This window comes from Pogoniulus pusillus, chromosome 16 (assembly GCF_015220805.1).
Source record: "Pogoniulus pusillus isolate bPogPus1 chromosome 16, bPogPus1.pri, whole genome shotgun sequence".
In the NCBI taxonomy this organism is placed as follows: Eukaryota; Metazoa; Chordata; class Aves; order Piciformes; family Lybiidae; genus Pogoniulus; species Pogoniulus pusillus.
In genome coordinates, this window is record NC_087279.1 from 12,411,879 (window position 1) to 12,436,876 (window position 24,998).

At 40.5% G+C, this 24,998-nt stretch overlaps 1 long non-coding RNA gene across 9 annotated transcripts in view; it reads left to right on the top strand.

The window, feature by feature from the left end:
• Window positions 1–24,998, top strand: part of LOC135182430 (uncharacterized) — an 87,870-nt gene that overhangs the window by 15,795 nt on the left and 47,077 nt on the right. For 7 of the 9 annotated variants that reach the window (XR_010305210.1, XR_010305209.1, XR_010305208.1 and 4 more), the window contains 2 exons: window positions 17,275–17,380; window positions 17,483–17,706. This is a non-coding gene — a long non-coding RNA (uncharacterized LOC135182430). Of the gene's footprint in view, window positions 1–16,001; window positions 16,079–17,274; window positions 17,381–17,482; window positions 17,707–24,998 lie in introns of all 9 variants that reach the window. The other 2 variants (XR_010305205.1, XR_010305203.1) reach the window with 2 other exon arrangements.

Sequence of the window (24,998 nt, forward strand, 5' to 3'; positions counted from 1 at the left end):
TCTCTGTCAATATCTGTTAGGAGTGATCCTTGTGAAACACATGTAGATGCTGATCTGGAATTTCAGGAAATGGTGGTAGATACAAAATTGGCTGAAAATCATAGCACTCTGGAGTGCCTGGAAAGACTCTTGGTTCTGCAGGACAAATAATGGCTAATGCAGAACTGTTGAGTCCTAGTATCAGGATGCTGACTGGCTGAAGGGCTGCTGGAGGTTTGGCACTGCGCTAAGCCATTTAATGTCTTGCAGTCTGTGGGTTTTGACAGGGCTGAGTGACATGATGGTCTATTTCCAAACTGCTTGTTGCCAAGTAACAAGTTCACAGGGCAAGAGGAAATGGTCTCAAGTTGTGCCAAAAGAAGTTTAGACTGGGCGTTAGGAAGAGCTCCTTTACAAAAAGGATTATCAGGCATTAGAACAGCTTGTCCAGGGAAGTGGTGGGGTCCCCATCCCTGGAGATATTTGAATCATGTAGACATAGTGCTTAGAGACATGGTTTAGTGAAGGGCTTGTCAGTGTTAGGCTAATAATTTGACATAATGATCTTAAAGGTCTTTTCCAATCTAGGTATGGTTCTGTGTGACTATGGTCCTTTACTCATCCCTTAGAAAGGCCAGTTGTCAGAAGGTTGTAAAGGGTGTTTTGAGTAACAGGTGCTGGTGATTGCATTAGTAAACTCTTACTGTTTTGTAAATGCTAATGAGTAAATCATGGAGAGAACTTGTATGAACAGGCATATTATTTAACAATTTACAACCTATTGACTGCTGAGTTTAACTGATTTGAAAATTAAATGTACTTCTCTCAGTCTCTTTTTTTTTATATTCTTGGCTTATGCACACAAATCTTCAATATTTTCTTCTGCATTTGAACCTTTTTATGACACCAACTTTTATAATTTTTATTCATTGTCAGGTTGGAAACTTTTACTAAGCTCTGTTGCTTGACTTATTCATTTCCTTGTTTGTGTGGATGGAGCTTATGCAAAGTTGGAAAAAAAGCTCAAAAGGATGCTGCCCAGGTTGTTTTGAATAGATATGTTTGTTTTGTCACCTACTTGTGGAGAGACGAAACATTGTTGTGGAAGAAATGGACACAACTATGCTGTCTCTGTGTAGTAGACTATGGTAAAAAGCAAAGCTTATTTTTATCTGAGCAGCAACTTGAGATACAATGTCTATCTCAAAATATATGGGTGTAGTATTCTTATGTGGAACTGTTTGACTCAGAGTATAAAACAAAAGATTCACTATCATTTTAGTCAATAGCCATAAGGAGCCCAAGTGACATGATGGAAGAAAGACGCTATGAGACAGAAGGACTTGGTAGCAGTTAAAGAGAAATCACTGCATGCCAACAAAACCCAATGGGACAGATCGATTTTACTCCTTTGTAGTGGAGTTGTGGCACATGCTTGCACATTAGTGACATGTCTAAAGAAACAAGTTTGATTTGCTGCCTTTTTAGAAATCTTTTGAAAGTTGACTGCCATGACAATGAATTGTGAAAGTATCCAGGATTCCCACCCTGGATCCTCCCAGCACTTTGTGACATGGTGCGAACCTTTCCTTCCAAGCCCTGATTGTGCAGGACCCAGAAATGCTTCTCAGCACTAATAAACTGTTACTGCGTTTCTAAGTATTTCATGTTGCAGTTCTAAAGAAAACTCTTTAAAGTACGATGAAAGCAACACAATTCAAGCTGATGCTTGCAGCTGGAATCTCTGATATAAGACCATGAGCACATGCCAAAATGAGGAGAGCCAAGCTTTCATCTTGCGTTTCCTTCTTTGGATAGGACTCATTTCATCTAGCTTTTGCTGACTAGAATTTAAGTGTCTGGTCTTAGCTACATTTGGTAGCCATCTGAGAGAGACAGGACTCTCTAGAGCTTACTTAGGTCCACCTTCTTAGACACCCATCATTAAGTGAGCTGAGAGAAGTCCCATTCTTCATATTTTCTGAAGAATTAAGCTGTTGATATCACAAGATTTGACTTAGCAGACAGACTTGTAGATAACATTTGAGTGGAAACATTTTATTTAACCTTGATAAAAGTAGAAGAAAAGTAATTTTTTTTTTTAAGGACTTAAAATCTCACCTTAACTGAAAGACTAATTTTTCTCTACTCCAAATAAAAATGAGGTCTCAATTGCTGCTCATATGCCAGGGTCTGCTGAAACTGGATGGGAAAATTCTCATCTTTAGATGCTGATGAAGAAGGTTTTGAATGTCTAGATTAATTTGGCTTGATTGCTTTTGTGCCTTTTTGTTTGTTTCTATAGTCAGTATGGTGAGAATTATTGGCAGGGTAACGTGCTGCAGAAAAAGCAGTAAGAGCCAAGAGATCCGAAAGAGTTATGTTTTATTCAATGTCGGGCTTCTGCCTGCTTGGTTGCATTGTAACATGGGACTTTGGACAATGCTGTTGACAGTAGTCAACAAAATATTACATTCTAAGGCCAAAGTGTAGAATGCTGCATTTAGGAAAAGAATGTTGAATACTTATTTTTATAGGTTCATGCCGGTTGAGATGTTGCTTTCCAGAGTTGGCAAAGTGGCTAAATGTGGGTGAATTTTTCTGGTCACGGCAGAGAATGTTCTTGCTTTAGTGCTGCTAGTTGCCAAAGCTTTGAGTTGCACTCTCAGTTGCAGGGTGGGTAGGGCCAAACTAGACAAAAGTTGACAGCTTTTTATTGTGGGCAAAGCAGTATACAGTTTCCGTGTTTCAATTAAAAAACAGCTGTATTGTTTTAGCTGAAATAATAAAAAAAGATAAAAGAAATAGCTTGAGGCATACACCCAGCATGTAAACTTTCAGCCTAAAGCTTGGCAACAGCATAAACAACAAACAAAGGCCTTATACTGGAAAGTGTTGGGCAACTTGGATAATAATGACTCTGATCCTTCAGATACATTTAAATGGAAACATTCAACATCCATTGTTTTATTAGGTTTCTTGCTTTTATTAGGGTTCTTGCTTTTATATAGAAAGAAGTACTGAAGTATTTCATTTGCTGGAAAAAAATAAATTCCCCTGTGCAGAGAATTGTGCAACTTGGCAAATGTTGGCCAGAAATGCTAGAGCAGCTAACCCTGTTAAGTATCCTTTAACTTAACTCTGGTCTCAAGCATAATTTAGTTATTATTTTTTTATCATGGACTTTTTTCCTTTCAATAGTGCTCCCATAATTTGCATATGACAATAGATCATGCAGTTGCCAGAAGGTGCTGCTAGCTTCAGTGGCTCTATTATATTTTGTTTTCAGTGCTAAATGTGGGCTTTTAATTTCTGCAGAAAAAAATTATATGCTACATGTGAGATCACAAGCAATGTGTCCCCAGAGCATCAAGGGTTCAGCCATTTGTCCCTTTGTCATCTTGCATCAGCACTGAAAAGCCATGCCATTATCAGTCTGTTCCTACTGGTCTGACACAAAGCTATGGCTTCCCGTTTTGCCTCTTGCTCCTGCAGTCTTCTGCATCCTATGGTGCTTTGGCATAAAGTGAGATGCACAAGCCAATGAACTTTGCCTCAAGTCCAGTGCCTGGCATTGATCTGAGCAGCAGTTACCTGACTGATTGAAGTGGAGCCATTGACAGTTTTTGTGATATAGATCAGAATTTTAAGCAAGTGAAAGACAGACCAAAATGTGGCTGTTGAGGACCTTCAGCTCTGAATTTCCCGTTCCTACATTTGACCATGCTCTGGGTAGTCATCCCTTCAAAGCTGACTGATGAGAATCCTTTCCCCCCATTCTTTAGAAAAGCGTGAGGTTGAGAGTATGAGGGAAGGGTTGGCTTTCATATCTGAGAGGTGAGGAAGGCAAAGAACTTGTACATCACTGGCCTATGCATACTTGGTAATTGTATTTTGCAGACAGCTTGTTACTGATATGTTTTTAAAAATGTTTTTTTTAAAACACTGTTATGCCATTGAAAACTAGAGCTGTTTCTAATTATTTAGATGGTATGATCAGATATCTGATATTTACTTGTGTCTTCTTGCTTTTTTCCTGCTTCATTTACAAGGAAATGTCATACAGAGAGAAACAGGAAAGCAAAATACTAATTAAATATTTGTTTGGATGAGAGAGGGTTAAAAATCCAGCTTGCTGCATGAACAAAAGCAACAGGGTTTTTGATTTAGCAATGTCTGATGCAGGAGATGTTCTTACTCCAAATTCAGTCACCATGGAAACAAAACTTCTCTTTAAGCATGCTGTATCTTTGACGGAGCAAGAAGCTTCTTTTTGGCAGATATTTTTCCATCATCTTTGTGGATGATGAATACTACTGAAATGTGCCACGTTCTTCTGTCTCCCCTGAAATGCATAAGTTTTTAATGTGTGGTATACAATGTTCCCCCTTGAAACAAAGACAACACTTTTTAATAGGATTCTGAAATTTCACAGGATTTAAGATGCTTCTTTTCCTCAAAAAGCATCTGAAAATCACAAAGATCACATGGTATGTTGGTAAGAATTTCTATAAAAAGGTGCTCTGACTCTCAGAGGTAGTACAAGTACTAAGTGATGTGGAAATTGCTATGGCAACTACTTTTATTGAATTCTTAAGTTAAAAGTCACACAAAACCTGCATAGACAGTAGTGAGTGAGTAAAAACTTGCTGAGGGCAGAGCTCATATAACCACTCTCTGTGTTGTCTCATTCCTGGAGTGGGTGCTGTGGATGCCTGGTGCATGGTGCTGTGCATGTTGAGTGGTGACCCAACTGCTCTTGAGAGGCTCTTGATGCTCCTGCCGAAAGGGCTGATAATCAACCACAGACTCAATAATTGGCATGAACAAAGCAAATGCATGATGCTAAGCACTACACAGCTAATAATGTGTGATACTAAATATATCAGACCCTGCCTTTTCCCTCTCATGAGTTATGAACCACTGCTCTGCATCTCACGTGAAGAGAAAGTCTGATTTTTTTAATGTGAAGAACCACTGATAAGTACAGCTGTGCCCTTCCTGTAGTAGCTGTGATGCCTGTAAGGGTAACATTGAAATAAGAACAGAAATTAATGGGACAATCCATCTCTGGAGGGTTTTTTACCACTTGAGGGCAAATTTGAATGGGGAGAAGAGCATCCAAAAAACCTTGAGAAGTGCGTAATGAAAGGATTTATTCACTAAATGCGGCTTACACTGCAATGGTTTTTGTTCAGCTTGGTATCACTGCTCTGTAGAGAATAATGTCTCTGACATCCAAGACAAAAGATTGGGAGTATTTGCTGGGATTTGTTTTACTATTCCTGAAGTTTGTTAATGATCACAGGCAGACTCGTGAAGACTTCAGAGCTGCTTGTAGTGAATCAGTAGTAAAAAAGGCTGAAGGAAGTTACATCAGAATTTTAATCGCTTTATAGAGATCTGTAGAATCTGCATTCCTGGACCTCATTATACTAAATACTATGTGAAAGTTAAAAGGAAAAGAACCAGCTCTTGATCTAAAGCTTTATATGTCAAACACAGGTTATACATTCCAGAATGCATAGGAGGAGGATTGCTGTAGGTTCTGCAATGGGCATTTGGCTTCTCAGATGGTTTTGTAGTGGTAACATAAGAAATCAGTGGGTGCTTTACAGCGGGATCTGGACAGACGAGTCAGCTTTCATGTGACACTTGTGTTGGAGGAATCCAGCCAGGATATTTTCAAATACAATTAGTAGACTTTAAAAATAGTAATAGACTCTCTTTAAACGTACTTGTAAACCACCATATTTGCATGTTTTACCTTGCCCAGAAAATTATTTATGCCTGTTACTTGCTTAAAGCAGTGTGAGCAACATTTGTTACCAAGCTGCAACTACATTCTTTTAATGTTTGACATTTTGGCTTTTTGTACTGGAATTTTTCAGCCAATTCTGCAAGCTGGAGAAGACTTCGTGTTTTATAAAGGATTATAGATTTTGGTTTCTGACGTCATCACCCACTGTGCACATTTGATATCAGCCTTGTAGCAAGATGCTTGAAGTCTTCAGGTTTAGGCTGGAAGATCAGTGTCTGTTAAAGTTCAGCATAATGTTGTGACAGGACCTTACTCTGAGAGAGCATGAAAAAGAAGCAGATGTGTATCAGGAGTGTTTGGATTGCTGAAGGTCTAAATTCTATGACACAACAAAAAGGATGTCTCTATACTCATTTCCAGCACAGTCACATAATGAAGCATTAGGGTATTTTCAGAAATTTCCTTTATAGAGAGTGCCTCTTTTGTGTCTCTGAAGTTGTATCACCTAAAGCTTTGACATTTCTCTGCTACATTATTGATACAAACCATGCTCTCATTGTGCTTATTGTATAGCATTGTCCCATGTGTTCCCTGAGGGGGGAAATTACTCATTGTCAGCTAAAGTCATATGCTCCAACTGCAGGTTCTTCCTACTTGTGTTTTGCTCTGTGGTAGTATTTTGCTACTAGAAACTTCACAGTACAAAGGAAGTTCAAGATTGGATAATGTCAGTAGCAGGCCTTTGCCACATAAGTAATTTTCCAGTGAAAGCTTTCTGTGTTATGAAGAATTTGGGGATAATCTGTAACTTTTACATTAAGTAAGTTGCTGTACTGGGTGGATGTATTGGTTCAGAAGAGCCTTTCATTTGTGGAAAATAAAGAGAGGTGACAGCCCTGAAGAAAATACTTCAGGGACTGTGAAAACAGTCAGTATATGAACAGATGTAATGGGCAGAATTAAGGAAATGGGCTCAAAAGTATCTGGTTTGTGAAAAAGACTCTTGGTAGAAATAGTGATGATGTAAGCAGAAGCAAGCAGCAGTGCTTATGTCACTGGAGAAACCTGAGAAATAGGAGAGGCTTTCAGCAGCTGAAATGTGTCAGGTAAGGAAGAAAAAGGGATTGAGTGAAAACAAAGTACTTTGCATTTTGTGCCTGCATTTGGCTGTTTTACTCCTTTCTGTAACTTAGTAGAAACCTGCTGCTCAGTGAGAATGTTGGTTTGCAGCTGCTGCAGTGATGCTGGAGGTGTCTGGGAAGGATGAGCAGATAGCTGAAATCCAGGCACTTGAGTTGATTCAAAAGGCCTAAAGCACAAGGATCACAGGGTCCAAAAGCTATTACTTAAAGGGCTCTTCTGAAAAGAAAGTAGGAGATAGATGAAAAATCAGCTCACCAGTAGCTGCTCTGTTCCTGTAGGGTTGAAGCAAGCTTTCCCCATGTGTTTGATTTCCAAGTTGGTGCTCCTGTTGCTGAACACTTTTGGTTACCTTCACAGTGGTGGGACTGAAGTACTGAACACCAGAGAAGCACCCAGAACTCTGCAGGATACTTACCCCGTAAATGGCTTTAAATTGAACTGGAATTTGTGCACAGTTCTTACATTTCATTATGCTATACCCCTGTCTGTGCATGGTCCCACCTGCATGTTCCTTGCAAAGTTGTGATACTTATTTGTCCTGTTTTTCCTAATGAAATTGAGTTGGGTAAAATAAGAGGCTAAAGCCTACAGATCCTGTTTTTCAACTCCTTTCACAAGCAGTGTTTGGGCATATTAGTAGTAGTAGTAGGTTTGGAGATTTTTCTCTCTCTAGAACTGAGTGACTTAGACTTGGAGTATTAAATCTGAAGTATCAACTATTGTGCTTGCCTACTTGCAGTAATGAGCAAAACCTGAAAAATGTAGAGTAGCTCTGAAAGGCATCAGAGCACATACTTCTGTGACCTTGAAAAGGAGTGGAAGGGTTCATGGCACTAAAAATTCATAGAAAGCATCACTCAGAGACAGTGTCAGGGAGTGCTGCAATGGAAGAACCATGACATTTCTGTGTTCAGCCAAGTCATCTATGAAATGGCATAATAGTGTAGCTTGGTATCATTGACTTGTGCTTTTACAGAACATTTAAATTTAATTATTCCAGGTAGCTAGAAATGTTTTCAAAACATTTGACTTGATTTGTTTGAAAAATGGGTCTGTCTGAATGTCTGTCCCTTGTTACAGTAAATAATCAAATGTGTTAAGATGCTAAAATCAAATTAGAGGCAGACAGACTTGAACTCAGCCTTCTTGGCTGCAGGCAGGAAGAATAGTGCTGTATGCCTCAAATCTGAAAGCCAGGGGGGCTTCCAAGAAGATTACTGGCAAAATAATGTGAAACAAAGTGATCTATGCTCAGTAGCCTAACTATTTGTGTATTGGAAAAAAACTTTCAATATCTAACTCAACTTTTTGTTGCTGTATTGGTAAGAAATACTCACTGGGAAATGTTACAATAGAAGATTTTGTACTACAGAACACAAACGAGCTGTAGAGGACAGATACTAAGGCACTGTGACTTTTCTAATGTTTTGCAAACATAGCAAATAAAGCAATTTTTTTATTTATATGATCCCTTGCAATCGGTATTCAGTGCACTCACCCTTTGAATTAACCAAGCTGACATGTGTCTTCTCCACTGAGGGGGTGGGTCATGATGGTCAGCTTATTCTTGCTGCTCTGCCAGAGCTTGTATAGTTTGTGTGCAGCTATTTACTTGTATTCCTCAGTTGTCATTTCTTCATACCAGTCAGTCACCAGCCTTATATTTCATCGGTGAAGGGTTATCCATGCAATAAAGCATAAGGGGTTTTTCTGATGCACATGGCACAGAGTTAGTGTTGGCAATATGTTTGCACAGCACTGTGCTTGGGTGCCACATGGAATTAATCTCCTGAAACAGTGGAAGAAGCTACTTTGTCCAGAGTATTTTCAGCACTACTGCAACATTAAACCACTTTGTACAACAGTTACCATTTGTTATAACTAGCAATTCTCTACTTGACAGGCATGCAGTTGGCACGTACCTGGTACCAAGAGGGTGTGCTCAGATCTGCATCCACAGGCTTTGGCATCAAAAGATAAAGAAGTATTTTGGAGCTGTCTGAATCAGTTTGACAGAGCTACCTGATGTATTGTACAGAGCATAGAAAAGCAGAAATAAAAAGCAAAGAGAACCTACAGTCTCTCTTGTAAGGAAGTTAGTGATTTGGGTATGTTCATGGGAGTGGGAGGAAGGAAGTGGCATGATGAGATTTGGGGTGCTAGAAACATTTTGTGTGAATTTTTGGGTATGAGTCCACACAAAAGAATATTGCTCCTTGCTACTAAAATAGAGTAAGCCACTTCAGACTAGAGTAGCAATGTGCAAATCTTTTTATAACTTGTTTCACAATATTTTGAGATTAAAACCCATTAATTCAGCTTTTCAGCTTGTAAGGTAAGCTGCAGACAGTGTGTATCTCCCCCCTTCCACATTTAAATCCTGAAGTGCAGATGAATGAGGAGCAAAGAAAATGTGTCTGTTGGTTCAGTAGTTACTCACTATTCTTCTGAGTCAGCACTAAACCAACTCTTCATGTGACAGGAAGGAAACCTATGGGCTGAAGTTGTCATGTCTCCTGTAACCTCTTAAATCAAAGCCCCTGCCTTCTTGTGAGCTTTGAGTCTGTGGTGAATGCAAGCAGACTTCAGTGGAAGAGTTAAATTGTGGATAATATCAAATTTCTCCCAAGTTCCAGAGGGAATTTGGGTTCCTTGCTGGCCTGAAGTGTTGCTAGAGGCTGCTACTTGAATTTGGACATTTATGGTTTATATGAAAAAGGTACAACCTACCTCTGGGGTGTTGTTTGGCTTTCAAAAATGGAAGGTGTATTTGACCTCATGATGGTCAGTGTTCAAACTGTGTCTGTTGGTAGTTGCTGAGGTCCTCTCCAGCATCTTTCCAGGAAGAACAGCTCCAGTTTTGTACATCTGCTAAATGTGTCTTTAATAGTTCAGCTTATTCAGGCACTATTTAAAGGCCTTGACCTATTTAGATGAAGCCACTGCTGAGAATTAGGGCTAGAATCATGGTTTGCCAGATCACCTGAATGTAGATGTGTGTGCCTAAGACTCGTTGTTTCCTCTGCCAAAGGCCAGTTCACCCAAGCAGGAAGGCCACTCTTCTGGAAAGTTTGGCCCAAAGTTGTAGTTTTTTTAATGTCTCCAGCTTTTCTCTAATCCCCAAGCCAAGAAACTAACTGAACTTTCAGCCTCTTAATATGAGTGGAGAACATCCTGAAAATAATTGCTGCAAACAAAATTAATCTCACACTGCCTGCAGAACACCCCTGAAGGATTGCCTTCTAAGTGCTTGGAGTTAGATAAGAAATAAGCTCTCTTTAGCGATGCATGTGCTTTCTAAATAAACTCCTTTTAAACAGACTTGCTGCTTAAATCTGTTTATTTACTGTGGCACATTGTGCAGATTATGTTTTAAGGAGCTCAGCAACCAACATCAGAGCTTTTACATAAGTGAGATCTGAGGAAAAATGGGAGTGAGATTTCAAATATCCCATTAATCTTTTCACTTTAGCTCTGAGCCAGCTTCAAATTGCACCGAACTGCTGCCAAGTGAGAGAGAGTTTCAGTCCAAATAAAGGAGACTTGGCAGGTCTGAGCCACGAGGCTTTGTTTCAGGAGTGTTTCAAGGAGAGGGGAGATTGCGTTTTGGTCGAGACTCTGCTGAAGCGGTGCAGTGCTTCGTGACAGCACTGTGCCAGCTGGCCACAGCTGTGCATGTGGAATATGCACTTCTGGTTTTTACTTTTCTTTGCTTCTTTTTAATCTGCATGTAGAGATGTAGCTGCTAAAATGTTTCTACATCAGAAGCCTGGAGCTGAATGTGACTTGATGCCATACACATGTGTAATTCAGCCTCTGCTGGTCACTATGATTTAAGATGTCATGTTAAGTCTTTACCTTAATGGCAGATGCAGGATTTTGCTCCTTTTGGATCAAGTTCTCCTGCTCCCATCCACATACAGTGAACCTGAGTTCCTTATATTGGTCTTTTGCAACATGAAGTCAGAGAGGTTGAAATTAAATAATTGGAAATGCATGCTGTGAACATACTAATGGCTGTGAGAACCTGAGGAGCAGTCTTTGTGTAAAGGGAGGTATGTGGCTGGTCTGCTATCTCATAGGCTACCTGTGAAAGTAAACCAGCAGTTTTGATTTTGCCTTTCATTTCTGGGGCTGTGGATGGAGAAAGCTATTGCTCAGGGTTCAGTTGAGTCAAGACTCCCTGCTTTGTGGAGAGGCAAACAGGAGCTGACTGGAGGGACAAACTCAAGTTTCTACTGAGGCAAAAGGAGCTCCCTCAGTCTAAGATGTTACCAGTTCAGGATCTGTGCATCCTACAGCCCTGCAAATGTCTCCTGCAATTTGCTTCCATTGTGTCCTGTACCATCACATGTTTGGAAGGCTTCACAAATACCATTCCTTGAATTTTACTTGAAATAATGAGTGTTATGACAGTAGTAGTGAGCAAGCCACAGCTTCTCTTGTTGCCTGCAGGCATGAATCAGGGTATCTGCTGCACGGCATGAACTTTGGCTAGTCTTGCTAGGATTTTAGGTATTAGTCTGGAAGTATTTAGCTGTGATTCAAGTGATGACATTCACCTAAGAGTGCTCTTTTGCTGCAAAGCATTTAGTGCTTCTGTGGGATTTGGGATGAAGTGTGTCTAGATCTCTTACAGAACACAAGGATGAAACACAGAAATTCTGAAGTTTCACCAGTCCACATTCTTCCTCCCCTGTGCCCTTCCCATTCCAGTGAATGTTTTCACTGTGGGCATTGAGACTGTCAGTAAAACAAAAGTGACTGAAAATTACCTAGAAGACACTTTATTTTTGGCAGATACCATTTTTGATGATATTTAGGAACTGACTAGAAAATAAGTATTGGTACCTCCATTTGGCCTTGGACTGTTGTGGTTTAGGTGTACATTCTAGCTAGCTTCAAACTAGCACAACTGTAGAGTCTTTGCTACTCCCAACCTGGCTGCTGACTGCTTGATTTAAAGACAATCCAAATGTCTTCAAAACACAGCAAAATTTCCCCCTTTCCCAGGAAAACTTCTATATACTTCCCCAGCTCTGCAACTTGTTCCTCTCTGTGGGAATGTAACATTAGGTTCTTACCGTTTGCATTTTTGTGCTTAATGTCTGACCGCTTAATCTAAAATCCAGTCCAAGTTTTGCCAAAGCAGAGATTTGGCCATTGCAGCAGCAGATGCCATTCTGCTGAATTTCTGAATAAAATGTCATTGTGTGTTGGCACAGCACAAGACATGTTGTGTCTTGTAGACCAGCCAGCAAGGACAGTATTTCTGGCTGGGTACTGTGCAATTCAAAAGCAAGCCCATGTTTTATGTTCATGCTACCTGGGTCACTTGTCTGCCTCCTCTCAAGCCAATCTGTTGCTTTGGCAGAGCTGCCTCCTAGGTTAATTTGCTCTCAGAGAGATTCAGAGCCAAGTGTTGACTTAAATGGGCAGCCCACAGAGGGGTTTTTCCACAAGATTGTCTTCTATTGATGCTACACACTAACATCTGCTGAGGTGTGTATTCCTGAGCTGCCACCTCTCCTTTCCAGTGTTTCTGCGTATTTAACATGACAGAAAGGACACTCATTTTGTCATCTCAGAGGGTTTTGTGGGGAGCTGTGTCTTCTTTGGTGCCAGCACAGAGAGGTCCTCTCGTGCCAGGTAGGTGACTCTGCTTTCTTGAGCATCCCTATTGGGAAGGGGCCTCCTTTGCACAGGAATTTCACCCTGAGTGAAACACACAGCAAGCACAGTATCTCTAAATCACTCTCAGGTCTTTCTTGTGGCAAAGATTTTTTTTTTTTTTTTTTTTCCCCCTGATGAATGTCATTTTGTTCTCAGAGCAGCCTTGGAGATGATACACTTAAAAAAAAAAAAGAGAGAGAGAGAGAAAAGAGAAAATAAAACAAATATTTCTGGTAGTTTTCTGCATTGCATGCCTGGTGATCCCTGGAAATCCATCTGCCTGTGCTGAGCAACACTTGTAGCTGCAAAGCACAGGTGATTCAGAAGGTCTGGTCTCTAGCTTTTAATGTTGTGCTGGTGCCACTCATAGCAGTTGCCCTTTCCTGGCCATCTCTAGCCCTCCATGTTGGCAGTGTGCACCTGTAAGTGTGTATGAGTGTACCTCATTTATGTGTTAGATCCCAAAAGGAACCACAAAAGCAGACTGTAAAGTTGCTGGGGGAAACAGTCAAAACTGCATATGATTTCAAGGAAAAAAAAATGTCAACAACCCCCTCTTGAGCAGTGTCTGACAAAATCTGAACTGATCCTCTCATCTTTTTCTTTCTGATGCTTAAATATGCACAGATAAGACTTATTTCTTTCTCCACTCTTGGGAAAAAAACAAAATGAAACAAACAACAACCAAAACCCAACAAAACCAAAGGCAAAACATACCCGAAGGAACAAACAAAAAGAAACCAACCAAAAAAAAATCAGCCTCTACTCAATGCCTGCTGGGAAGTTGTCCCTTAGCAGTGTCCCTTAGTTCAAACTTGGGCTTGTTGGCATTTTCAAATGGCCACATGCAATCTCATCCTCTCTGGCTCCTGCACTTGTTGGTGCCATCATTGCTTCTGGGCCTGTGAAAACTGAGATTCAGCCAAGTGAAAATATGCTGCAGCCAGGGAGAAGCATGACAAGAAGTCATCTTCTGTATGGTGATTTATTTTTTTGCCTCTTGCAGTGCCACTTGTATGTTTACTTTTTATTGCTTCCTAAAGAAGACAGATGCACCTTGTTTTTTTTCTTTTTAAAGTTGGAAACTTTAGGAAATGTGTTTTTTGTTTTGCTTGGAGGTAACTAAAAATTGCTACATTAATTTTAAGTCCATAGTTGAGTAATAACTGCCTGGAGGTTTGTTACTTGTGTAGCAGGTTGGTTCCTGATACGATTTTGAAAATGACCAAGACATAAAACCCTGAGAGAATGAATTTATAGAGAGGAGATAAGAAAAATTTTATTAAGAAGAGAATGAGCTTGCCTTTCAATTTATTTTTTTTCTCCTTAATGTTATCTGAAGCCAAAAATGTCTTGTTCTGAATATTGGCATTCTTTCAACAGCATTTTCAAGGGCAAATATCCCCCAAAGTGCTGAATAAGTGATCTCATACCCTTCCTTCAGAGGCTACCCTGTGCACTGGCATGCAACATGCTCTTGTTCCACAATTTCCTAACCTGGAATATAGTTTTTCAGATGAAATATTATAGAGTCTACACTCAGGACACAAAACACTCTGTCACCCATGATGGGGTTTGGACCCTTTTCTTCAGTGGAGGCTCAGTGGACTTTCAGGGACATTTGGTTGTCTATGTGGCCCTTAGAGCTAGCTTGCACCTTAGATATGGAGTTTGCTGAAGCCAGTTTCCTGACTAAGCCTATATGAAATTGTGTTATGCCTCAAATCGCTGGGCTTTGGGGGTGCCCAAAGAGCCCTTTTCATAGCAAACTTGATTCTGTAATGTTACCTATTATAAAATTATTTTTCTGATTCATAAGGCTGAAGCTTAGAAAGAAATATATTTGAGTAGCTGCTGGGAAGTTTCAAACTTAAAATAGTGGTCCTCTACACACACAAAAGCTTTTTATTTTTATCCTTAGTTGTTCTAAAATGGACCTGATCTTAGGAGATAAGGGAGAATTGCTTTTGCAGCAGAAAATGAAACAAATATGCAAATAACTACTGAATGAAAAAGCACACACTTGCAAAACCCCAGTAGTATGGCCACGAGAACATTATACATATTCATATAAACAGTGTTACAACTAATGGTTTGTTCTGAGAGGAAAACACAACTCAGCTGAAGTGCTGTGAGACAGAGGCCTCACACAGTTGCTGTGTTCTGAAATCTAGTTCTGTGACCCTTTTGGTTACCAATAAATGCTTATCTCATACATAATGGGACTTAATGGGCATGCTCTCTGCTGGGCAAATTGTTCTCTCGTGCTTTAGCTCTGCAGCCCTTGTTAGATAAGGCTGTGGATCTAGAGACTGACAAATACTCTGCAATTGTTCCCAATTAAGTCTCTTCAATCCTTTAAAAAATATCAACAGCAGTTTAGATGCTTATGACACATCTAATACACTTAAGCTGCTACGTTACTTCTATAGCATATCTGGAAAAATCATATACTGTATAGTAAACAGGAAACCGTGGTATTGGCATTTCATTTTAACTCTTGTGAGAGGCTTTTGCAATTCTGGCAGTAATGAATGGCTCTATGATATTCTGACTACTTACTGTGACTAAGAGCTATGTCCTTTAGAATAAAACTAGGGAGTACAATGTGTAATAAGAGCATGAGAAACAGAAACACAATCTCCACTCTCCATGATCAAAAGAATCTCTGCAGCTCCCATAGGCCTGATGTAATAGGATGAGGAAACTTTTTAAGGTTTGGGAGAGAGAATTTTTGTTTGCGTGTTTGCTGGCATAGTGCTGCTTTTGGTCCTCAAAGGAGTTGGAAGCTACATGTAAGTCAGAGAGTGATGCCCAAGGGAATCCACAAACAAGGGAAATTGTTGGGCTACCATCAGAGAGGTGACTGCTCTGCACCCACTGCAGCACTGCTTGCAGAACTTCGACTGCTTGAAGGCTTTGCTGCCAAGGGCTGTATGGCTCCAGGGATGGGACATCACAGTATCACAGTATCACATCTCACCATGGGCTTCCTCTTCAAGGCTTTGCTACTTTGTGGATGAAAAATCACTAAAAAGAAACTGGTAGTAAGGAATAGGGATGCAAGGGTGCAGATGACTTTTGTCCTTCTACCCAAATTAAAGCAGTGTCTTGGATTGCTGCCTTTCCCTGCTGCCAAATGCAACTTGAATAAGAATTAAAACTGGGTTCATGATGGTTTGTAATCACATAACATCTCATGATGGTTTCTGAAAGTGTGTAGCTGCTAACCCCAGTGTCCTGGCCACTTTCCAGCTCATGTAATTACTGTCTGTCTTTCTTGCCCCCTTCTCTCTACACCCCCGTAGTTTCAATTAGATAAGTCATTCTTTACTTCACTCCAGAATAATGCATGTTCCTGTGTTCTGCCCACAGAAACAAAAAGCTTCAACACCCATTTTATTTATTTATTTATAATCTAAACATGATTTGTTTAACATTTTAGTTTTACCATCTAATTAACATTACTATGCCAGTGTACCTGATGCAGCCTGTCTAGTTCTGGGATCTGCAGGTTTGCAGGTAGTGCAGCATATTGTTTAATTTATTCACTTTCTAAACTCTGGATCCAGTCAATTATTTAGACTAGTACCAGTCTTCTCAGTAGTCTCCTTCAACAGATTTCTGTTAGGATGTTGGTTAACTCATTTGTACATGGTAATACAAACATCAGAAGTTAGAGTCCTTAATGACTCATTTCTGGCCACTATGTGGTTTTTGCACAGCATTTTAACGAGCACTGTGAGGATGCTGAAACAGCATTTTCTTAACTGAAGCTAGTGGCAAGCAAAAGAGTGTGGCTTTTGCTGAATCAATTTTTTGAAGACAGTCTGAGAAATGGTGTGAATTTCAGAGTGGCTGCAGCAGTGCATGGCACAGTGACACAAAGCTAAAAGAAGCTGACCTGTGTTCAGCTCCAGCTGTGCACATGGCAGCCTCAGCCCCATCTCTGAAGTGTGAAATTTTGAAGCCTTTAAATGGCTTTGCTAATTTTTCTTGATGCGCTGCATCAGTGCCACTGTGAAACATTCTGAGCTCAGCAGCTATCTGGGTGTGACTGTCTGGCTGTGATGGCAAAGACAGCTTTAGTGCTTTTTAAATTCTAAAGACTTTTTCCCTTCAGCAATGAAAGGAAGTCCTCTGCCCTTTGACGTGAGCTGGGAGCAGATGGACAATGATTTTTCACAAGACAGTCTGTTGTCAGAGCAGCGATTCTCGTTGACAGAGAAGTTAATAAACATTAGGAGCATATTCCACAATTGACATCTTCAGTCCACTGCCTTAATACCAGGTGTAATTCAGCTCAAGACCTTAGAGGATCTTGTGCTTCTCAACCTGTCATTTGAATGTGTTGTACATAATTAAATCCAGTCTAGATTAGATGTGGCAAAATTGATCTTTACTTTCTGTACTTAGCTGGGATTAGCCTGGGACTGGAAATTTTTGGAAGGAGCCTCTGTAGCTACAGTATGTTAGTTGAATAGTACTTAGGTTTGTTGTATGGAATACACAAAATATGTGATGTAAATAAGAAATTACTACATACAATAGTGGAAGAAAATGGAAGAATAAGAATAAATTGTCCTTAGAATCCCTTAAGAATATACTGTTTGCTTAAGGAGAAGATTGTAATTAAGCTCCAGGGGCGAAATAAATCCCTGGGGATGGGTCAGCACATGACTTACAATTCAGTTAACACGTTAACGTGTTTCTTCTAGTTCATACACAAATATATATGAGATACCTGTTTGCTTCACTGGCTATTGGGAAACATCATCACCCCTTGATATGGGCAGAAAGGGAAGAAGATTTTTAGGACTTTGGGTAATTTCCTCCTTTTTACCATCTCTGTACAGGTTCTTTTCAGAACCCAAAATCCAGATCACTTCATTACCCACTTGCTATTGATGGGCTTTCTCCTTTCAGTTGCTCGGAAGAGCTGGTGAGCTCCACTCCTGCCTGCTGCCAGCTTGTGGGTTGCTAACAGCCCCATGGGGGACACTGAACACTCTGCATTTGGAAGGAGGAAGTGCAGAGGCAACACACAGACATATCTGAGATCCACAGAGCATTGGAACAAGTGGCCTACCAGTCCCAAGACAGCTTTACAAACCACATGGCAGTCTGGGGATCAATCTCTGCCTCAGAAGGTAGGACAAAACACAGTATTTACCCTGGAGAAAGCAACATTTGATTTGTGTTGCAAAATACTCTTTGTTTTGATGAAACCCCATGGAAACACTGGAATAAAACCATTAGGAGATTGTGTCTGCTTCCTGCTTTGCTTTCTGCAGAGTCTGTTGCAGGTGTAATGAAAGCAAATGTGGCCCATTGAGCATCTGTCTGCTCATGGGGGTAGTGTGCAGACTGTGATACCTGGTAATGTGATAGAAATCAGTAATGGGTAAATTTTCATCTATTCCAAAGCTAGCTATGGAAAATGATATGTTCTTCTTTACAACTGCTTCCTGTGGTTTTCCAGAGTAGTGTCTTACTAAGCCTGATGAATACAGCTATTGTATGTTTAGTGTGGGTGGAAGGATGTTATTCTGCTTCAGAAGTCCTTAAATAAGTACTTAGGAAAAGTCAGTTATTGATTACCTCTGAGCAGTCTTGCTGGTAGGACAGTACTAGGGAATTGGTAGATAGTACCAGCAGAACTGTGTTAGCGAAAAAAAAAATCACACTTGGAAACTGAAATAGTATCAGTGGGAACTTTAAGAGTGAAGAGAACAAACACGTGCCAGAGAACGAAATAGCTCTGAGTAGCAATTACTTCAGTGTAAAGACCAAAACCAGACCCTGAAATCCTATTAATCAACTGTAGCATTAGTTACAGTAAGTTTTCTGTCATGTTCAAGTGGATTGAAAGTACCCTTAAATGAAGTGGTAAGTTTTCTGTAGCAGCTGAGTGTTTTTCTGACTCCTATTACCATGGGATCTTGTGGGAAAAGTGATTTTATGTAAGTCCAAATTAACTTTGTGTGTGTATGCATGTGAGTACAGTGACTGCACGCTGCAGATCGGGGAACACCAGACTCACTTCTCCCTGAATGGACAGACTCTGCAGGCGAAAGAAGAGCTATGCAGCCCTAGGTAGACAAAACTGATCAATAAAGCATATAGAGTCCAACATTCTTAAGACAGATCTGAACAAGTTTATTAAACCTGTGCTAGTCTGAGCCAAAACCTCCCTGCATTGTACAGATCTGCATTTGATTCTCTCTGAGTGAAACTACACCATAAACATGAGCAAAAATCCATGTGTATTACTTACAGCTGATTTCATTTTTCAAGCAAAATGTTTCAGTAAAAAGGAAAAAAATGGACAGGGTGTTTTCTCTGCAGCATGGATGTAAGTAAGTGCAGAGGTTCACATTTGAGAGAATCAATAAGGCACATTACAGAAACTTGGAGTCAGGAATGTTTCCCATCCTTTGTGTACTGGTAAGTCTGAGAACGGATCAATGAGTTTATATCAACATTCAATAACACTACTGTGTCTTTCTGAAGTAATTGGGAAACTCACAGAATGAAAGAATGCCATCTGAGGGTGCTAATGTTCATTTCTGTAAAAGGAATGTTTACCTGGAGTTGAGGTTTTTTGGGAGACAGGACAGGTTTGTTGGGGTTTTTTTGTGGTGTTTTTTTTGGGTGGGTTGGTTGGTTGTTAATTCACTTCTTTTTAAGGCTGCAAGTAAACAGACTTCAAAATGATAGCAGAAAGCAAAATCACTGTCACTGTTGAATAGAGCAGTCTTAGACTGGGTCACCTCTTTTTGCCAGAAGACTTTTTCAAAGGAGGCCTGAAGCTTTCATACTCCAGTGCTTGCAGTATAGATGAAACAGGGAATGTCTTTGTGCTTATTATTGATGTTTTTCAGTGCTTGGAAGTAAGATGCATTTGGTTACTAGTAACTTGTAGTTATTGTATAATGAATCCTTTGTATCAGGAACTAGTCTTCCTCTGCCTTTTCTGATGAACCATGAAAAAGTGTACTTGGAAGGAGGAAGAATGGGAAGTGTTTGTGTTCAAGCCTTCCCAAAACGTAACACACAAGATCTATCTATGTGTTGTGTCAGTAAAAGCACTGAGTGCTGCACCTCTAGCATGACATGGGCTTCAGAGACTCCCTTTGAGAATGAAAGCTGGTGGGTGTGCCAGGCTTATGATAAGAAGAGAGTCTGCATTATTTTCCCACTCTGTTGGAAGTTATGTTTGACTGGGAAGTGTCAGAGCTGCTTTCAGCTGAGAATTGCCATGGATGTCTGGAGGTGAGAATGTGGACTAGCAAAATGAAGAGTCCTGAGTCTTGCTGCTGTCTCACCCTGGTTTAGGGCCTCAAGAGTTTCATAGTGTGGCAAACAAAGAATTGGAAGAAAACCATACAGCGTCTCCTTGTTTCTGCAGTCATGCCTAATCTTGTAATAGCATAGGACCAATCTCAGGACAGTTAGAGGTGTCTCTGTAGTATTCAGTGACTCTTCATTGTGCTGTCCCCTGTATAAACTTGTGATGGTTTGGGGGTTACCCCGCCCCCCCACACTTTTGAATTTGCCCCAGCTAACTCAGACGGACCCTGGGAATATAGGTGAAGCAATTTATTTACAGCTAGCAGAATTTACAAGCAGCTATTTACAATATATACAGTTATATACAATTATATACAGAAATATACAAAGGATAAACAATACAAAAGCACAACTCCCCTCCCAGAAACCTGAGTCCCCAGGAGGGGCTCTCAAACGACCCCAACACCTCCCCCCGGCCCTCTCAACCTTACCCCAGTTCTCAGGAAGAAAAGAGGTGCAGCCAAGAGGTTAGGGAGCAAGGTTAGTAGGAGCAGGGTTAATGAGATGTGACCAGGTCTAAGGCAAAAGCAAGAGTGAGAGACAAAATGGAGAATGTTTACTTCTTCTTCCCAGAGCTCTCAGCGAGACTGTGAGAGAAGTTGACATCAATTGTTTTCATTTCACTGCCCATTATCTAGTTCTTGTACCAAAACATTCTAGCTTGCTTCAAACTAGCACAAAACTGCATGTGAAGTGTGAGCCTGAAGGAAAACTATTGTGCCAAGGGACAAATGGACAGATGTTGGAAGTCTGTTTAAAAAAAAAAAAAGAGAAAATTAAAGGGGGAAAAAAGGTCTTGTTCTTCTACTGAGTGTGAAGGCTAAAGCTCCAGAAAATTTGTTTCCTTTCTCTTGCAAAATAGTCAGTGCCCATGTTGTTATGAAGGAGAGAGGCAATCTCTGACCTTGTCTCCTGGCTCCTCTGGATGATCTGTGTATCTCCAGGACTTCCTGTCTTGGCAGGAGACTTTCAGGTGTAGGCAGAATGTCTTGTGGTGTGCAGTCTTAGCACGATGTCATGCTGGCTATGGAGGACGATCACATGGAGGAATTTAGAGCCTGTCCCTGGTAAACTTGTGACGCTGGAGTCTCCAGGCAAACAATAAGGCAGTAAACAATGGTAGTAGGCAACAGCAGGCATGAACAGAACATCAGAGCACGTTATTTACCTGTGTATCTCTTTTTATCAACTTGAGCCAAGACTAATGGGCCAATCAGAATGGCAGGTAGCCAAGCTTGACCATATTAAGTAAAGCCATAGGCTTGCATTACCCAAATTTGGCAAAAGCATAGGCCTTGCATAAGGCAGGCACAAGCTAAGCATGTGTACCTTGTTTACTACAGGAGAAAAACATGCCTGGGCAAGCCAGTACAAGTATAAGCCTATTTCTAGCCCGTCAGGCCTACCATGACACATGCAAGTCCAAAAGATAGACATGAGTTTGTGAAATAATGTTAGAACAGCAGCAGTGCTCATCCAGTGCTCTAGCACAGCGACCTCTAGTTCTGCTCAGAACAAGAGCATATAGAAAGAGCTCTTTCATCCAGCTGAATATGAGCTAGCAGTATGCCCAGGTAGCCAAGATCTGAAACCCTACAGTTCTGAAATTATTAGGCTTAAAATAAAGAGTCTGTGTTTAAAAAACAAAGCAAAATCAAGTGCAACCAGCAGGGAGCACTTGCAGTGGCTTCTGCTGAATGTTGGTTGTTTCTGGAGTTGGGGTACACAGAGGGATGGATAAAAGGATATTTGTTGTGCTGTATGAAAATTAAAATTGGAAACTGAGTTAGTCTCTGGAATAAATTCCTGTTGTGGGGCTGCTCCAGGAACTGTTCTGGCCCAGAGTGTTCAAACTCTCTGGTGAGTCTAGAGGTCCTTTCTCTCCCCACTGGATGCAAACTTCAGGTTTAGTCAGTTTTTAGTTGCTTCCTTTTGCAAAGCAGATTTTGCCCACTATTGCTTTTAATGTGCTCAGGCACATAAAGGGGATTGCCTTCTCTCACCTTCCTCCTCCAACTCCTAGACCATTCTTTCTCTCTTATCTTTATCTTGATTCAAACCCTGTATCAAATAGTATTTTCCACAGCTTGGTATTTGGACGGGCAAGTCTGGGCAGCTCAGTAGCAGAATGGTGATATCTTTGATTCTTCTAAGCTACTCTCTTGCAGCATCCTATGCAAAATGTCTGCCATATGAGTGTGGCAAGCACAGCAATAGCACAATCATTGTCAATAGAAATACAGATCCAGAAAGAATATTATTCATTACACCATTGGGGATATTAAATCAAATTAAACTGTTTCATTTGTTGGGGTAGGAGATTATTGTGCCAGCAAACTCTTTATTTGTCTCAGTAAGGAATTAATCCAAAGTCTAAATTCTGAATGACTCCAAAATAAAATTCATTCAAGCTGTGCCAAATACTTTCAGTTATTTCTCCCTTATCATTCAGATGTGAATCCTTTAATCTTTCTTGTATCTAAGTTACAACTCTTGCAATTCATCAGCTGGGGGTGGGGGGGTAGGGGGTGTGTGTTGCTGCTCTACTATGACATGAATTTTACCTTGTATTTAAATGTTTGTTTTGACATCCGCTCCAAGCTCAGATGTCATGAGCTCAGAAGAGTGTAGTATTACTTCTTTCAACCTGAGTTAGCCAAAGTGGCAGAAATGGCTTCTCTTACACTCCCTGCAATGTAGAACCAAAGAGCATGCTGGCTTTTGGTTAATTTGGCTGAGGCTGTGACTGGTTCTTGCTCAGAGTGTGGAGCTGATATTTAAGACTCAGCATTTTCCAGATCACTTCATACACAGGTTCTTATTAAAACAGAGATCAAAGGATCCTGCCTGTCTTGAGGGAAACAAAAATCCCTTATCTGGGGCATAGGTAAAGCAACACTGATGGAAATGGTGCAGATCTGTCAGATGTAAATTATCATCAGGTGACAGAAAGAAAGGGCTGATGCACCAGGTAAACACTACCATGTTTCACAGGAGTGGCACTGTGGTGGGAAGTTTAAGGCAGACAACTGATAACAGTAGGGCAGGATGTGATGCAGCTTCTTCCAAGATGACCTGGGTCTTCCTGTTGAAGCTCAGGGGCTGTTGATACTAGTACAGATTTTCAGGTAACAGAGGGAGTGATGAGATGTGATCTCCCCTTGTGGCATGCCACTTGGCATGATGGAGAAGCTCTCTGCTCTGTTCTTCACTGTCCAGAGCACGCAGCGCTTCAGGGGCACAGGGACTGTTCTGTGCCAGGTCAGAAGACTTACTGGTTTGGGCTCTGGTATTCTCAAGGGAAGGAAGGAGAGGAGTCAGTGGACGTACGTGTTCACAAAAGCTGAACTTGTGTGGCAGCAGAACACACAAACTTGCATGTGAAATGTCACCCTTTCCAGTCCTTTAGTGTAGCAATATCAGCACCATGTGAAGGTGCACATGTGGCAGCCCAGACTGTCCTTGATTGATGGGTGCTTCCACTCAATGTTGCATGCAGTGTTAAAGAAAACGTCTACCACTGACAGGCAGGATAAGATAATTTTCTTTTTTTTAAGGCTTCAAGGTCTCCAGATTCTTCTGCCATTTCTAATTCTACTTTCTAGGTCATATTGCCAGATCTGTGCCTTTTTGTTTCTCTTCGCCTTCTTGTGAGAGTAAGCTACAGTACTGAACTACACTGGCCATTTAGGTGAGGATGTCCACATGGGGAAGACACAAGAGAATATTTGAGGAGGCAGTTGTAAACTACCCCTTGGTCCTGTTAGTGTGATCTATTTCTGCAAAGCTGATGGTCATGGAAAGGAGGTCAGATTATTGATGTGGTATGTATGGGACTACCTCCCATGGCTTACAGGTATTTCTTAAGAAAAATAATACCCACAAATTAAATATGAGGAGTAGAATATGCTATTTTTCTTCCAAATCAGTCCATGTATCCAAAGTCTGCTTATGATCAAACCACAGTAAAAGAAACAGATGATCTCCAGAAAATAAATGGTATCAAATGAAGATGAGAAAGTCTTACACTGGAAGTTCAAGAGAGCCTCGGCAGGTGGCAACCGCTTAGCTGAGTTGCATTCAGCAGAGTGCCTGGCTTAAAACTGAGAATCCAGCTATTGTATCCAATTACGTGCAAAATACTCAACCAGTTGTGTGTTTATCTCATCAAGAACCCTGTCAAAGACCTCAGGCAGACTGGAGGTCCAGAAGTAGCTAGAGTGAGGAAATGACTGGCAATATGTTCTGAATTTACATGGGAGCAATAAGTAGTCAGAAATAAATAAATAAATATATATGAAAAGAAAAATAATTACAAGTGATGGCTTACTTGGTTACTTTTTTTTCTTCCTTACTTAAAAATGGCATCTGAAGCTTCTAAAATGTAGAGAAGCATCTGTTGTTGAGGGAAAAGTGTTTAAAAATATGGTGTTTTCTTTGCAATGAGCCAGAATAATGAGTCTTAATGTAGAAACACTGAGCCTCTATGTTCCTTGCTTATGGAGCATTGAAGGAAAGAGTAATTTATCAGGATTATTGTGTTAAGAGAACAGTAGCAGCAGTTTGAAGGGAGGGCTTACTCAAAATATGCAAAGATACATTAATTCTAGTGTTTTCTGTATGTGCCGTATGGATGCAGGAATAGTCATGAAGTGACTCACCTGATCATCCTTATCCCAAGTGCCTGCAGAAAAAGGACAAGCTATTGGAGAAACGTAACTTTGTTTTTAAAACAAAACAATCCTCTGAAGAAACAAATCTGAGGCTATAGTAGCAAATTTAAATATGTATATGTATATTTTAAAAACTTTGAAGTGTATACCCATCTTATTCCTGGTGGGTTCTGCTTTAAACTGCAGAAATTACCCATCTTCTGATTTCTGTGGACAACTTAGTGGAGAGATGTTCCTGGCAATTCCAGCTTCTTGTAGCTAGAATTACTTTGAAAGCGTTAAAAAACAAACCACCAAATGAAAAAAAGCACACACCCCTCCTATCTATCTATTCTGCAGCCTTTGTAAGTGAACTCCTCACTTTCTTCAGTGCCAGTGTTTCTCAGAGAACAGTGGGCAAGCTGTCTGAAATTGGA